Raw genomic sequence first — 16,573 nt, 5'->3', positions numbered from 1 at the left:
CAGTTGGTTAGCTCGCGGTGGAACCGTGGAACCCGTTTTATGAATGGCGCGTCCTTGCCGCGGTGAGTCCTGTTTTATTTACAAAGTAATTTATACGCGGCTGTAAGCTTGCTTCTACCATAACTTGATAAGGAGATTTATAATAACTTACCTACATACATAGTTCGAACGCTCAGCAACCCAAAAATGAGGCACTTTTCTACAAAAACTTTCAACTCAACGACTGGAGGTCCGATGTGCCCTTTTCACTTTCCGATACTCCTTTATTCTCTCAAGAGGGACAACCCTGATTCGGCCACTAGGTCTTCGATTTTACGGTTCATTAGGACTCTCCAGCCTCCAGTCGACGTTCTGGACGGAGTATCTTATGGAGACTCTACGCGTAATCAGGGTCCGTCACAATCGGTGCGCTTGTGGCTAGTAGTCCCTGTTGTTCACTTGGTGTTACAAATTTCGGTGGGCGCCCTTAAGTCAAAATTTTGTATCAAAAATCCGGTTGGCTCCCCTTCCTAAATCAATCTGTGAGTTAAAAGGAATAACTCTGCATAAGGAAATTCCATCATCATCATTTGCCGTATTACACACTTTTTTGTCGTGAGCGCCACGGACTAATATAGATAGGCTTTGTGAATAACATCACTGCGCCGGCGTTAGTAAACAACATGCGCAAGCGATCCACCTGTGTTATTCTAATTTGCAAGGAATTTTGTATATCCAAATATACCTGTCTCAAATTCTTCATTCCGAATATATTAATCCTTATTAGAAATAGATTAAGTTAATTTAAAATGGTAAAAAGACTGCATATTCAAGTAACTTCTGCCCGCAAGTTTATCTGCGTATAAACTATCCTATATGTCCTAAAACGGGACTCAAACTATCCCGTTACCAAATTTTTACTAAATTAGTTCAGCGATCAACTCAGAACAGAATTTTATAATATATTAAAAAGGCGATAAATCAACATTGTGAAACTTTTCTAACACTAAGGCAGCAATTATTTTTACCTACCTATTCCATCACGCCTCTTAAAATTCATATACAACAATAGGGCCAATCGCGCCTCATACAAGTCATACGTGAGACTATTTACATGGCGTTTATTCATTAAAGGCGTTACACAACATGTCTTTGTTCCTCTAACCATCGCATTTTATAACACCCTTGTATTAATACCTATTCGTCACACACGACAGAGGCATGTCAAATACAAAATTGCACTTAAACATGTCCAAATATCAAAACTGGTTGGTGTTTCATTTGTGTAGGTAATAGGTAACCGTTTTTTTGGATTATCAGATTTTGTATTTCGCAAAATTACTGTTGAGCAACGTTTAATTAAATCTGCCATGGAGAATTATCAAAAAGTTATATGGTCAAGCGTATGCAGAAGCAGTTCATCGGTCATAAGTACCTAATGCAGTCAATCTGAAACTAGTGGTCTTAAAATCAAATCAGGGAAATAAAGGTCAGGAAGATAGAAGAAGATAAGAGACAAAAATCCTAAATGACTTCTGAGTATTCAAATCTTGCTCTACATAATGCTCTAGGCTTTACCGCAAAGCCAATTTCAATATTAGTTAATCAACAGAAAAGCACTATTATAAACGCCGGGAGCACGAAAAATTTAAAAGTTACCTACGTGAGCCGAGCTTCAAGAGAGGACTCCATTGTTATCTTTACGTGGGCAAAAAAATCGTCGAGCTCACTTTTATTTAGTCTGTGAACTAATTTTATCTAATAATTTCTGAGGGCATTTCGCTAGCTGTATCTATAAGTAAATGGATGAAATTAGGTTAAATATAAGATGGACAAGGGATGTGTTTATATGCTGGCCGAATGCCGCAGGCGTCTCCACAATCGGTGTTTGCCTCGGCATCGGCACTTACCATACAGTTACTGGCACCGTTACTGGACAAATAATATCCAACTATCGCCAATGAAATGAGCAGAATATTTCATCTCCACATCTTATGATAACTAATTTTGTAATATTCGTTGGTAAAAAAAGTTTTCAAGTAACATTAAAGTAATTCAATATATGTATACTTTTATTATTTTATACAACTAATCTACAGTCATATCCTCATTAATGTATCAGTTGATATTTACTGATTACTTATAATATAATAACTATGAATGGCGAGTGTCATAAAATGGCACACAGTACTTGAGTATTTAATTTAATGTACCATTTTTGGACCACCAATTAAATCAGGCTTGCAGGGAATCGAAGCGGCAGTGCGGTTAACATATTAAATAAACGAGAAGGTATAATACGTTACTGATAAAGTATAAGAAGTATTAATTTAGATACAGGTAGGTTAATCGCAAAGTAATGTTTAACTTAAAAGCTGATAACTGTATAACTTCTTTACCAATGTTTGATTACATAATGATTTAAACTAACCTAGTAGAAATAGTTTATTTTATTCATTAATTTAATATGAATTAAGTTTTCAACCAGTCTTAACCACCTTAAAGGTAGACTTTCACAGAATCCCTTGTAATTAAGTTTTATAATAAAAATCTACTGTACCTGTTTTCCGGAGACTTTTTTTATTTACTTATTTGTTTTTGTAGAAAGAATGCCAAAGCCACTGATTGTTATAGCTATGGCCTTACGGACCAATATAAAATTTTTTTTATATATACATATATATATAATATTTCAGAATATTACAAAATTATATAATATATGTATATATAGATCATCGTAATTAAACATCGTTATCTACTTTGTAAAATGGTTAAGTCAGTCCTTGGTTTGTTAATTAACGAGCAATATACGTGTTCCTTAAAATTAAAATACTGGAATCGCGGTAGGCTCGGTAGGTAGAGACGACAGGTGCGGCGCAGCGCGGTGCAGCTGCCGTGCCGTCGCGCGGCGCTTTTTGTTTTGTATGCACTTGTACGCTTCCTCTGCCCTTTACCAATTCCGAGGAACTATGCCATAGTTCATAGTTACTATGGTACATATATTCAAGTTAGCAAAATATTTATTGGAATTAGTTTCCACGTATTGTTTCAACGATGTTTCACTTAATATGCAAATCACAGGCAACACATCCGAATGACTCCGTATGGCCGGAATGCGACATCAAATGTGTAATCAGTTTAATGTCTTAGGGTCGGTTGCACCAAACTGTTCGTATCGTTAAAGAGTTCGCTAAATTTTTATGTATGGAAAGTTTCATAGTAAAGTGCTGCTGATGGTGATCTGTCTGTCAAATGTGGTTGGTGCACCAACCACTGGCCCTTAATGTGGAGCCTGTAGTCGCTTGACTCCAAATACTGATCCCAAAACTATGAATGAACGAAGAATTTACAGAATATTAGTAAAACTACTAATAGTATGAGTAGGTATAGATAAACCGATCAAATTAACCCAGTTAAATGCATTATAGAAACCAAACGATTTGCCCAAATAAAGAAAATAAAATAAGACATAACTCTAAGTTTTGTAACTGCTTAATTCATAATTTTAATATATGCCCATCAAATTAAAGTTTAACGATATCGTTAAGTATTATACTTAAACCTCATAAATACGTATTATCGTATTCATATTTACAATTTAGATTTGTAGCATTACAGCATAACCCGACCAATAATGATATTGATTTATGATGTCAACAATGACATCATCATTTTTAACCCAATTCTGTCAATACATGATATAACATTTGAATATTTAGTATATATATAGAAAGTTACGTTTTTACGCGCAACTGCATATCTTACTCCGAAAAGTTCAAACACGAGAACGGAAAAGCTTAGAACTTCGAAGTTTAACAAGTTCATTCAATAATAAATTACTGTTCTATTTACTCCTATATAAATCCTAAATTTTCAGTTGATATTCTACAATGAGAAGATATTTGGCATAAGCTACTTTATAGATTCCAGTGCTTTTTAGTTTCAGGGCCTTAGGCATACTCGATTGTTAGCTGTGTTTGAAAATTATGAAATGAGATGAAAGCTTTGTTCGGAGCTGAACCAAAGACTATGAAACTTTTAAGTTAAAAGTTTAAACTCATTGTAGGAGCAATATGACAGTGATTTTGAACGTCATTAAAACTATTTTTTTATTGATTTGTTAATGTTATATTTTACGCGTAGCGCATCTTGCTTATACATATTTCGACACCTCATTATTGTCTTATGATGCTCCAGATTTGCTTCGCTCATGGTATCAGCAGGCGTGTCTCACTAGGGTTGCCAGATGGTCGGGATTTGGCGGGATTCTCCCGATTTTTAGCATATGTTCCCGATTCCCGACAAAGTGTAAACTGTCCCGAAAAACAGCTTCACGTTATAAAACAATAATTTCAAGTTCCGAACTGTCGTCGAGCGAGCGAGCTGACGTAGTGCCAGCCAATAATGTAAAATATCGTTGTTTTTTTTAATACAATTACTTTAATTCGAATGTATTTTTTTTCCCGACTTAAGTACCAAAATCCCGAAAAATTGATATTGTTTCCCGATAATGGCGCCTTTCGATCTGGCAACCCTATGTCTCACTCCGCGATTTCGTCGCTTTGCTACAGGTAGCTAAAAGTACATCCGTTCGTTCGGCCCCAATTTTGGGGTTTGCCATAAGCCGCGCGTGGCGCTGTCGCCACCTGGCGGCCATATCTGTGCTGATCGTAACAGACGCGTTTTGTTAGAGAGTGAGTCTTCTGTACTTAGTACTATTATTTATTCTGTGGTATCAGATAAACTTGTGGCGGTGCGTGTGTGCGTGTAGGTACCAATTATTGTAAACTTCACACGCGGCCAGCGCGGCGCTCCACTTTTTCTAGCCCGCCCAATAAATAATCGACGTATAGTCTCGCTTCCGTACAGTTTCCGTGTCACTGGATTATTTCCGCCAAATTTACGTAATCGGCCATTTTGGATGTTGTTACGTTTGACGTTAATAAATTCGTTGCTTGATTGTGGGAGTTTTTAAATTGCTTAAATTTATAATGCTCCGTAGAATGTCGGTACATGAATGACGCTTTGTGTTAATTAATGTCTGTCAACTGTTTCCTGAGAATACGAGTATGAATATTAGTTAGATAATCGGTGTTAATAGTTATTTGTTTCACTCGGGGGCAAACAAACACGAGGGTTAAACAAAAATTGCCCCCGAGTGAAACACAAAAATTTTCACCACACCAACCCGAAGCAAATATTAAATGTAAAATATCAAATGAAATCAAACCAAAGCAAATCCAAATGAATGTTATTAAATATTTATCATCCAAAATTATAATTTAAAAGTCAATTCTACCAGCAAACATAAGAAAACAACCCAAAATTTGCATTTGATTACTTTGCCTCACATGTGAATAAAGTGCAACTTTGCTATCAGTTTTTGAAGTGCAAAGTAAGCCTTTTCGAGCTGGTGTGGTGAAAATGTTATTTATCTTTTAAAAATGATGTCTGTCATTATTAAATTAGTTTGTATAACGTTTGCGAATCTAATAGCGATCATTAAATTCCAGAATTGGTTTGAATCGCTTTGCACCTGCAAGAAGTGTCTTCACCTCTTCAGCAGATTACTTATATTTCGCACTTAGGCTGAGGCTTACAAATTATTTGCTCCAATGGATCTTAGGATATTTTGACATCAAATATGGGATGTAAAGTGTAGAAGCATTTATGCGTATACAAGAATTTGCGACATCATACGATCAGCGACCAAATACGCAAAAGGTAAGGGAATTTTTAACACTTTAGTAATAAAGGAACAGAACAGCACGAGGCAACATACGCCCCTGCTTAATACAAAATGTATTTAGGGAATTTTTAAGTTGTTTATTGTCAAAGTTGTGGGGTTTTTCCTTTTGATCAGTGTTGAAATCGTCCAGGCTCGCCTTTCTCTCGGCTGTTGTGCGGTATCTTCGCGACGCATTCTTGCAAACCGGGTGCATGCCGATGGCAATTCAGGGGTCTGTTTACAAGCGTTTTGTGTAAAGTCAAACGAGATTACGAGATCGTTACGTCGTGACATCGAGGTCGATTATCAGAAGAGTTAATCGGTGGCTTTGAGCTGTAGTTTCCTGTATAGCAAAACAAAAAATGTAACCCACATTGTATCCAAAGAAGATACACTTTTTCTAATAATTTCAGCACTTGTGAAGACAGGTTTTGACTAAATATAGTGTACAATAACTACATGGAGCAGCCTTTAGGATGCAGTTAAAATTAATCTTTGTGAGGAAGGCCTCTCAGGTAAGTTTGACAGCACAATTGGTGTAAAACATTTAAATTAACACAACTGGAACGAAATTGCCTCAGTTTGGATTGTATTTAGTTACTCGGATTTCACGGTAGTTAAGGAAACTGGCGGGAGTCAGGTTCTTTGGATGATTGAACATTGTGCTAAGAGACGGCGTAAAATAGAATACTAGTCAAACGATTTGTACATTATTTTGGTTAATTATTTTATTTTTAATACTACTACTTTGAATACCTAATCTGCATTGAATACCTAATCTGGTAACAACGAACATAATCAGTTTGCAAAAAATGTTGTACTTAAATTAATTGGACCAAATGATAGTATATTTTTTTCTTTATATATGTACTATATGTGAGCATTTCTTAAAAAGTTTGTACATTTCGATCACAAACGGATATGGTGGAAGTTGTTCAGCTTCATGTACTTTACCAGTACATGAAGCTGAACAACTTCCATCATATTTCCCAAAATGTCCCAGAAAGTTTTTATGAAACATTCCTTTTTTGTTACCAAATGTGTAAGGCTATCTGGGATCAAAATGTACAAACTATTTGAGAAATGCTCATAATATATATGTACTAGTAGTGTACTATTTTATGGTATAGCGGATCGTCAATATGATTAAAATTATCGGACACTTAAAGCTTCATGAAGCTTTCATAACAACATCCTTAATTTAACAAAGGTAAGGTCTAAGTCTAAGCAAGATCTGACCTCAATCAAAACCTGATTCGTTGTCAGACGCGTGCGAAGGTCCAGTGAAGCGCGGCGTGAATATTATTTGTGACGTTTTTAATCAAAAGTTACAACATTGTCGGTTGTCGATAAGGTTGATTTCAAATTGAAGCCATATGGAAATAGCGCCTTACTGACAGCCGATAATAAGTACCTTTGGTTTGAGAATGACACATTTTTAAAGAATATAGATTGACATCTTGTAACATATCAGCTGCTGACTGCATGAGATCCAAGCAAAATATCAAATGGAAACCGGATATTCAAATTATTTATCATTCAGTCAAAATAATTTATTTAAACGTGCCATATTTATAATGAATGACAGCAGAGATATGATAAATAACGTGTTTAAACAAACGAATGTCACAAATGTGAAAGTAAGTTTGTTTTTACTTTGATTTGCCGCATTTTCACTTTCAAGAAGTCCAAGCGTGGATTGAATTCTGTTTAAATGTGGAATGTTTGCACCGATTGGTTGCAATATCCATTTCCATTATGTGGCGTTCATGGCCAAAATGTTGTTTTACAATTGTTAATAAGAATTTTAGAGTTAGACTAAGAAAAGCTGCAGACTTTGATAGCACAGGCAGCACACGCAGTGCAAGTATTATTTATGGGTCTCTATTGTTTCCCAAATAGTTTTAAGTCATAATGTATTGTTTGTCCGAATTTTCGTTAGTCATAATTGGTTTTTCTCAGAAGCCCGTAACTTTTCAAGATTGCCACAAAACAAACCTAACCTAACCTAACCTATCTATAGAATAACCTTACGAAAGTCCTGAAAAATTAACGGTTTCAGTTTTATGACTAACGATAATATGACAAACAATACATTATGACTTAAAACTTTATGGGGAACAAAGGGAGCCCATTATTTATACCTACGTCATAATTTTATAGAAGTTTGACATTTAAAATAACACTTTGCAATGCGTTTGCTATCAAAAAATTAAAATCTCTGCAGACTTTTCTGGGTCTAACTCTAACAAGTAATGCCTGTATTTTTATACTAATAAATCATAAAAGATGTAGGTGCCTTTGAATAATTAGGTATAGGTATCCAACCTAATGTCCGAGACCGGAAAACATATAAATTTTCAATATTCAAAGGACGTCCGACAATATTAACAACTTTTTAATCTAACACTAATACAGTGCATAATGTACGAGTCGCATAGCGAGACTAGTGTCCGACTTAGCAGCAGCAAAAGCAACCTTGTGCAAAAAGGATTAAGACTCAATTTAAAGTAAACAAATTTAGTATCTATAGAATCTATTCACAGAGGCTGTGATAAATCTCTGCAACGGCGATGGTCTTATTGCAGAGACTCTGATATAATTAATGATCTAGATTATCTAGAAAGCAAAAATATAAAGCTTTTAATGTTTGCGGATTCAATACTTTAAATTTATAGAATTTAGATTTTGTAACTTTCGCTTGTTGTAAAACGTTATTTTTATTTAGCCTGATAGAGCTACTCGTCGTATATCCTACTTTAAGGTTTGTTAAAACATTACTAACTAAACCTGCATAGTAAATTAAGCTAAAAGTATTTTTTATTGAAGTGATCTTAGGTATATATATATATAGTTGTTTGTACATGTAGTTATCTGAACAAGTCCAAAGTCATAAAGTTATATACCAAGTGGCGCACGCGTTTATGTCTTTTGCACGCCAACTTTCAACTGTTAATTTTTGAAATTCGAACGTCGAAATTTTTCACCCATTTTATTATCAGTAATAACTGTAGTCCAATCCAGCGTAAATATATACGTGTACCGAAATGTAAGCAACAATTTAGTTCCTTTCGGGACCTCGTATCTAACTAACTAGCGTCATTACCAAATCGACTTTAATAATTGCGAATAAAGTTGATTTTTCAAGAAGTAGTAAAAGTGGCATGTGTACATAGAAGAGTAAGCAGTGGTGTGAAGTGCAAGGAGATGGGCCGGCGACGGTGCGTGAACCGTGACGGCTTGGACAACGACCCGACTTCGCCCAAATTTGTTCTAGGACCATGTTTTGATTTGATTTTTTTTTTTTTTTAAGTGACAAGTTTACCAATATTATTTATTATGTTATTCATATACTTGATTTGATTATAATTTGATATGACTACCATGTGAGCGAGGAACTGCAGATAAAAAGCTGGAATGTCGATAACCATTGGGTCAATTGTATGTTAAATATATTACATTATTGGTTGTGAAAAATTATAAGTACAAAATAAATCCAGAAAGTAAATCTGCCACATGCTTTTTAAGGTTCCGTACCCAAAGGGTAAAAACGGGACCCTGTCACTAACACTCCACTGTCCGTCTGTCTGTCTGTCTGTCTGTCACTAGGCTGTAACTCATGATCTGACGTATTTCTGTTACCGCTACAACAACAAATACTAAAAAGCACGGAACCCTCGGCGGGCGAATCTGACTCGCACATGGCCGGTTTTTTTTTTAACTTAATAACATTGCATGAAACTGCTAATCATTCCAAATCAATAAATATTTAAAGACGCAAAACTATTGAATTGCAAAATAGCTATCCCATGTCACGTTAAGAATTATAAACGGTATCAATATTTAAATCTACATGGGTTTAGATATCAAGTCGGTTTCCACAAATTCGACATATTGACCCGGTTCCGTGTTAAGCAGGCCACTGACGAGCCTTCCAAATGGATGCCGTTACAATGGATTCATCCAAATGGAAGGCATCCTAATATTAAACATTGTACGTTTTTGACATTCACGGACCGATTTTGGATTGCAGCCACGCTATTTGGACTGTTGGAAGGCTCGTCAGTGGCCACCTTTACAGATTGGAAACGCGAAAGTAATTTTGCCAATTCGACGGTTTCCTGACAGTTTAATACATTATTTAAACGGTTTCTGATTTAACACACGCGCGTGTGTTAAATCAGAAACCGTTTAAATAATACTATTGTTATGGGACTTATGGGTGTTTGTAAAAGATGCTTCAAATATCATTACGTACCTCCTAATTAATGGATTTTGAAGATGAAACTATATAGGGACCAGTACCCACAGCATGTAATAAAAAATATTTATTTAAATTTGAACTTTAATAGCTCTCAATAGAGTTGAATATCATATACCATTATACCCCATATATGGCTTCGTATGCGGCAAAGGGTTAAAATTTACTTAAACTTACTTATAACAGAGGTTTTACCGAGTACTAAAACCAGCATTAAGTACATAATCTTTTATATAAAAATTAATTAATGTATGTATTTACTTTTTAGGTTTAAATATCCATCTTACTGTCTTACTATGGTTTTGTCAGCAAGACATAATTCATAAAAAAGTCGATTAGTAGTCACGTGAGCAGACATCGTAAATTTTATAGCATTTCTGGTGCAGCGGAGTGGTGTTAAAGGTGGCCACTGACGAGCCTTCCAACAGTCCAAATAGCGTGGCTGCAATCCAAAATCGGTCCGTGAATGTCAAAAACGTACAATGTTTAATATTAGGATGCCTTCCATTTGGATGAATCCATTGTAACGGCATCCATTTGGAAGGCTCGTCAGTGGCCTGCTTAACGGAATTGGAATAGATAATTCCAACTGAAATGGTAAATTAAGGTTAATATTAAAGTAATTAACGCTAATTAATCATTAGGGTTGAAATTGTTTATACCAATTCCGTTAACACCACTCCGCTGTACCGAAAATGCTATAAAATATACGATGTCTGCAGTTCTGCACGTAGCAAAATGAATATTTCACCTGACCTGACTCATATCGTGGAGAATTTCTTCATAAGTGAGAAAGATATTCAATCATAGAGCCAAATGTCACTCGTTTCTTCAACAAAGTGCCAGTATTTATTTCACATCGTTTTGCAAACTCTGCCAACGTCGCGTACAATGAGACCGTAGCCACATAAAAACCTACTCACCAAAACAGATCCTTTTCCTGTTCGTGAAAAAGACTTTCGTTTAAATAGAGCTCTTATTCTTAACGTTATAAGACTCATTCGTTTTACATTTCCCAAGTAAACGATCGCAAAGTAATGGGTTGTAAAGTGAGAAAGTATTGGGTGTGCGCTTGAGACGACAATGATTGCAATTTTATGCTAGAACTTGTTAATTAAGAACAGAAAATAGGTTGTTGCTTACAGCCATGTATAATACGAAATAATACCGCAAGGTTGCGGTTTTTTGCAAAACAAGTAGGCATAGGTATCTGCAGTCAGACTACAAGAATTGAACCGAAAGAAATTACCTAGTGGTTAATGCAAGTTTATTAGAAAAGAGTGCTACACGGGGCTTGATTTATGATCTTTATTGCCTTTTGTTATACTCATAGTTGTGCAAGTATTCCAAGTTTTACCTATATTTTTGCTCTATTGTAATATTTAAACCGCTTGACAGAGCCAAGTTGTCCGTTGGAAAGCTATGATTTGTTGCTAAATCCGCGCCAGCGCAGGCTAATAACGTTGTTCTTCGGAACGGGACCAAGACCATTTACAATGCTTACCGGAACTGCTGCTTTCAGAAAACCAGTATAAATCTGTTCTCAGATCACACATGGTTGTTACTGAGCTAGAGGTTAAATTAAACTGGCGAGGAACGCGTAATTCAGGTATGTTTGGTGAAGTTATCTGGGCCTTATCATTAGCGGCCGTGCCGCGCAGGTAGATCCTTGGACATTATGCATTCCGACCGCTGAAACTGTTAGCGCAGTCAAAAGATACAAGTAGGTAGGCAGGCAAGTCAATTAAATATTGCAAATCATCATATAGGGTTTTCTATCGATCCTACACCGTAAATCCTAGAAGAATAGATCAGCTAAGCGTGCCCCCAGCCACAGAATAAATAATAGTACTAGGTACAGAAGACTCACTCTCTAACAAAACGCGTCTGTCACGATCAGCACAGATATGGCCGCTAGGTGGCGACAGCGCCACGCGCGGCTTATGGCAAACCCAAAATTGGGGTCGAGCGGATGGAGTTTTAGCTACCTGCAGCAAAGCGACGAAATCGCGGAGTGAGCCACGCCTGCCCCAGCTTTAAATCTATGGCTTCGCCATTTTGAAAAAAAAAACTCTAAAAACTGAATCAAGAAAAAAACTATTAAGTCATCAAACCTGCTCACAAAATTTCACGAGAATAGGTTTAGAGTTCCGACCTGTAGCTGTAGAGGAAAACCTCCGGACATATACGAAAGCATTTTTGCCCACGCTGAAACAGAGATCTGCTAATGCTCGGTTAGCCAGCGATAGAATCGATACTAAGCTATAAGCTATCTAAGATAGGTACTTATAACGAACGTGATATCCTGTTGATTGTAATTGAGTTGCGATCCTGAGCGTTCCGAGTTCCGAGCACTTCGTGCATACCATGCCGACTTCTTTGAAATAGCGTACTTTTATCTCTTTGCTATGCTGCTGGCGTAAACACAGGGTCGCGTAATGACGCTTTTTGCATTCTAATCGCGTAAACACGGACGCTGCGACGTCGTGTTTATCGCGGGATAAGCTCGTCCTTTACTACTAATAATAGTGCGAACAAGATGGACAATATATTCCTGTGGTGGTTTTAAGCGTCAGAACGTTCTAGCTTTGGGAAAAACTTGTAAGCACTAAACAAGTAAATAATATTTATTTTGGATTATCCATGTGATCAAATAAATGTCACTTTTTACCACCGCGCGATTGAAACAGTATCTCCGTATCTACAGCTTTTACAATAACACTTGATTAAAAGTTCCTACAATAGATATATTATGTGTCTTTGTAGGAATTTATTACACAAATAAGTACCTCTTAGGTACTTTTTCCATCAGCATTAGGGCAGTAGATCCGGTCGATAAATCGCCGGCGTTCGATCGATATTCTATCCGGAATTTCGCACCTGTTTAGTACCTAATAGTGGAGTGTTCATAAAATTCATGTAGCTCTGTGTATGTGTAATACTTGTGTAAAGTGGATATTAGACTACGAATTTGGCTTCACATTGACGACAGGCAAACCTAAATCACTATAAAAGCATATTTTTATAAGTTACCACGAAGTATTAACCCGTAGGAAATAGTGTCGATTTAAAACACCCTTCGGTCGTGTTTTAATTTATCGCCACTCGTTGCGAATTTCCTATTTTTCGCACTGGTATCGTAATGTACAGTCATCAGCAATAGTATCTTACACAACTAGGGCCGCAAAAATATATGACGCGCTCTTATTGCGCTCCAAATAAGAACGTGTCACATATTTTTGCGGCCCTAGTTGTGTAAGATACTATTTCTGATGACTGTACTATTGGTCTATTGTCCCAGTTTACAAGACTAAATTTTCTAATAATAAATTATAACATAAAAGGTAATACCGTAAAATGGGGTGAGTAGGGTCAAAACTGAAATTCAAACCTCGATAACATTTTATTTTTACATATGAAAACTGAATGGTGTACTTATATAATAAGTGTTCCGGACGTTTGTATTTTAATTTTTTTTTATTTTGGGTAGTTCCATTTCATAAATTTGACGATAAAGAGGAAAACCCACTTCACCCAGTAGTGCCTCGTATTTGGGGTGAGAGGGGTTTTCATACAAAGGAGATTTTGGAAGATTGTTGGATCGATTTTTTTTATTATGCGTATTACTATAGCTCCATTTTAAATTGGAATACATTATTTTTGTAGCAGTAGCCTTAAAATCCCTTCTCACCCCCCTCTCAAACCTTCTCTTCCCATTCATAACCCACCTCTCCCCGCGAAACCTACTCACCCCGTTTTACGGTACTTACCTATTGACTATAATTTAATAGTTATGACATTTTATTACATGGACATCTTAGAGTACATTTTAGTAATTTATGTAAGTTTTTAATATTTTGTCAGTGATAATTGAATAAAGATAACTGGACAACTGGATACTTAGCTGATATAGAACGCGAAGGATGTGAATTTCATGGAAACCTCTACGATAGAAAAAAAAATTATATGTAGGAATGGAAAGCGTTTTAAATAGTAATAAACGTCTCACCTTGCGTTAATGAAAGTTGTTATTAATTATACCTAGGTAGCATTCACATTCTAATAATTTCACTCAAAAAATAGGTACCTACTGACATAATCAAGTGCACTTTCGGTTCGATAAATGGATAACTTTATTAATTAGAATTAATAAAATTTTAATGCATTCGTCGATGCGATACATTACCTACTCCACTTGGCACATAAAATAGCCAAGTGAAAGTGTTTACTTAATGACAAAAATTCGGAACAGGGCTGCCAGTACATAAATCTTGATTATGCGATCCTGTGCCCGCAATTATACGAAATTCGATTGCATTATACGAGTACAAAAAGAAAATTTATTTTAAATCGATTTTTTAATAACTGGTGAATTTCGGTTTTTGCGGTAAGCCCCCAAATTGCGGGAATCTTTCTCTTTTACTCCAATGACAGCGTAATAAGAGTGACAGAGAAAGATGCCCGCAATTTGCGCACTTGGATTTTCGCGGTTATAGCCCGCGTTGACGTGTATTTAAGTAGTTGCCGTTCCATTAAATCGTATAACAGTATTGGCACACTGTTTTTTGAAGCATTGACAGTAGTTTAACATCGATGTTTTTTTCGTATCCAATTATACCGATAGACCAACTATACGACATGTATACGAAAATAATTTCATTATACGAATTTCGTAGCCTATTATACGATCTGGCAGCCCTGATTCGGAAGCCTATATTGAAGTTAATTAAGGCTCCGACTTAAATGAAGTAGATACCTATTAGGTACAGTCGCCATCATATATATCGGAGCGGCCTAGGTGCTCACAAATATCTGAGCACGCCTCTATTGTCAAGGCGTTAGAGTGCATGTTCAGATATTGTGAACACCTTGGCCGCTCCGATATATCTGATGGCGACTGTACCTACTTAAGAAAACGAATTTATCCAGTAGGGTTTACTCGGGTAATGTCGAAAACTGTCGGATAATTCCGAAATGAGACTTTTATTATCATGGAATTAAGGGTCATTTTCATCTGAATTTCGGAATTATCCGACATTCGGTATTACCCGAATACACCTTACGCACTTATCTATTATTGGTCAGGTAAAATTAAATACATTACCAAGGTTGCACTGTAGGTACACTATTAGGGACCTGTCCTACAGCATTGACTTATATCTTATATACTAGAAATCTCTCGAGCGTTTTTAATCAACAGTTCATTAGCAATAATTCCGTTAACTATTATATACGTCGCAAAAGCTCACATACCTACTTCATTTAAATCGAACAAAGCTTGAGAACTTACATTAAGCTCCCGTCGAATCCGCACATAAGTTATCCAACAACAATCTTGGACATCTAATAAACAACACGGTATAGCAGATTTCACTTCACTGAATAGCTTCAGGCACTCACTGCGTTGGGATTATTGGAAAACCGCGAAAAACCGAATGTGTTGGCGATAGACGTGCGCTCGAAACGGCGGTTGTGTGGAGACTGGTGATGGGACTGATGGGGCGCGCGGGCGCAGCCTCGGGTGGAAAGTTCATCGAACGAGAGGCGAGACCTCCGCCGTCACACGTGAAAAGTGAGAACCCCTTGAAAGCATGCTAGAGGCTCTTGGAGATGGAACCCTGATAAAGAGACACTAACTTTTTCTAGGCTGAAATAGGTATGAATTATTTAATGGAGAGCTCATGTTTTGAGCTAGGTACTTGTCCATGTTACTTATAGGTACCTATGTTAAATGTTAACTTTAGGTGTGCTTTAAGGCTCCTCTTCACGTTGGGCCAACCCCAACGCCAACGAGGGACGCATTTATGCGTTAGAGGGAGCAAGTGATATTGCTATCTCATTCTACCGCAGGGCTGCGTCCCTCGTTGGCGTTGGCGTTGGCCCAACGTGAAGAGGAGCCTTTAGGGGAGTTAAGTTTTAAAAAGCTGGCTCTTCAAGTCACTAGGTTCGGTAGAGGCAATAATTCAATAAGGCAATAATGGGAATAATGGAATGCAAAATGGTAATGTATTATGTAGGTATATACTTACATTTAGAATATCGTAATTAGATTAGTCTACCTAAACTTTAAAAGCGTGCTGGGTTCATCATGAAACAGTCGGGTCGGTATTATTTGCTAGGTAGAGTAGGTAGTCTTCTGTAAGCCTAAGCAGTAAGCACACAGAATCCAAACAATTTGCGCTTAAAATTGTGATTATAAGATTTCCTTTCGCCTGGGCTGTAAGTACTAAACTTATGCAATTAACTTTAACGTCTTTAACTAGTAGCCGAGGAAGTACCCTGCGACGTGACAGTATCTTGCCTGCGCGACCGTCATTTTCTAACTGTATAGGTATGGCAGGCATAGGTAGGAAATAGTTAAGTAGAAAATGTGGGTAGTTTATTTCGCGCGCGAGATACAGTCGCAGCCAAGCCACGGCGCTCCGTGCTAAGCCAACAGTGCCAATGCCAAACACAGGTTGAACAAGGTCAAGTGTGTTGCTGGGGGTAGTTATCGTACTCTATAGGTACTCTTTAGGCCCCTCAACACTCGTGCGCGAATGTGGAGTCGAATTCGCGGATATGCGTTAATTCCTGCGAAACTAAATTAAAACTTGGTTAAAACC

At 36.9% G+C, this 16,573-nt stretch overlaps 1 protein-coding gene across 1 annotated transcript in view; it reads right to left on the bottom strand.

The window, feature by feature from the left end:
• LOC134671792 (ras-related protein Rab-23) overlaps positions 1-15,584 on the bottom strand; it is a 61,359-nt gene extending 45,775 nt beyond the window's left edge. Inside the window, exon 1 of the mRNA XM_063529621.1 lies at positions 15,259-15,584. The gene's annotated coding sequence lies outside the window, so the exon portion shown is untranslated. The remainder of the gene's footprint in view (positions 1-15,258) is intronic.
• Positions 15,585-16,573: the final 989 nt, after the last annotated feature.

The sequence above is a fragment of the Cydia fagiglandana genome, chromosome 16 (assembly GCF_963556715.1).
Source record: "Cydia fagiglandana chromosome 16, ilCydFagi1.1, whole genome shotgun sequence".
NCBI classification, from domain to species: domain Eukaryota; kingdom Metazoa; phylum Arthropoda; class Insecta; order Lepidoptera; family Tortricidae; genus Cydia; species Cydia fagiglandana.
This window is presented reverse-complemented; position numbering and strand designations above follow the sequence as displayed.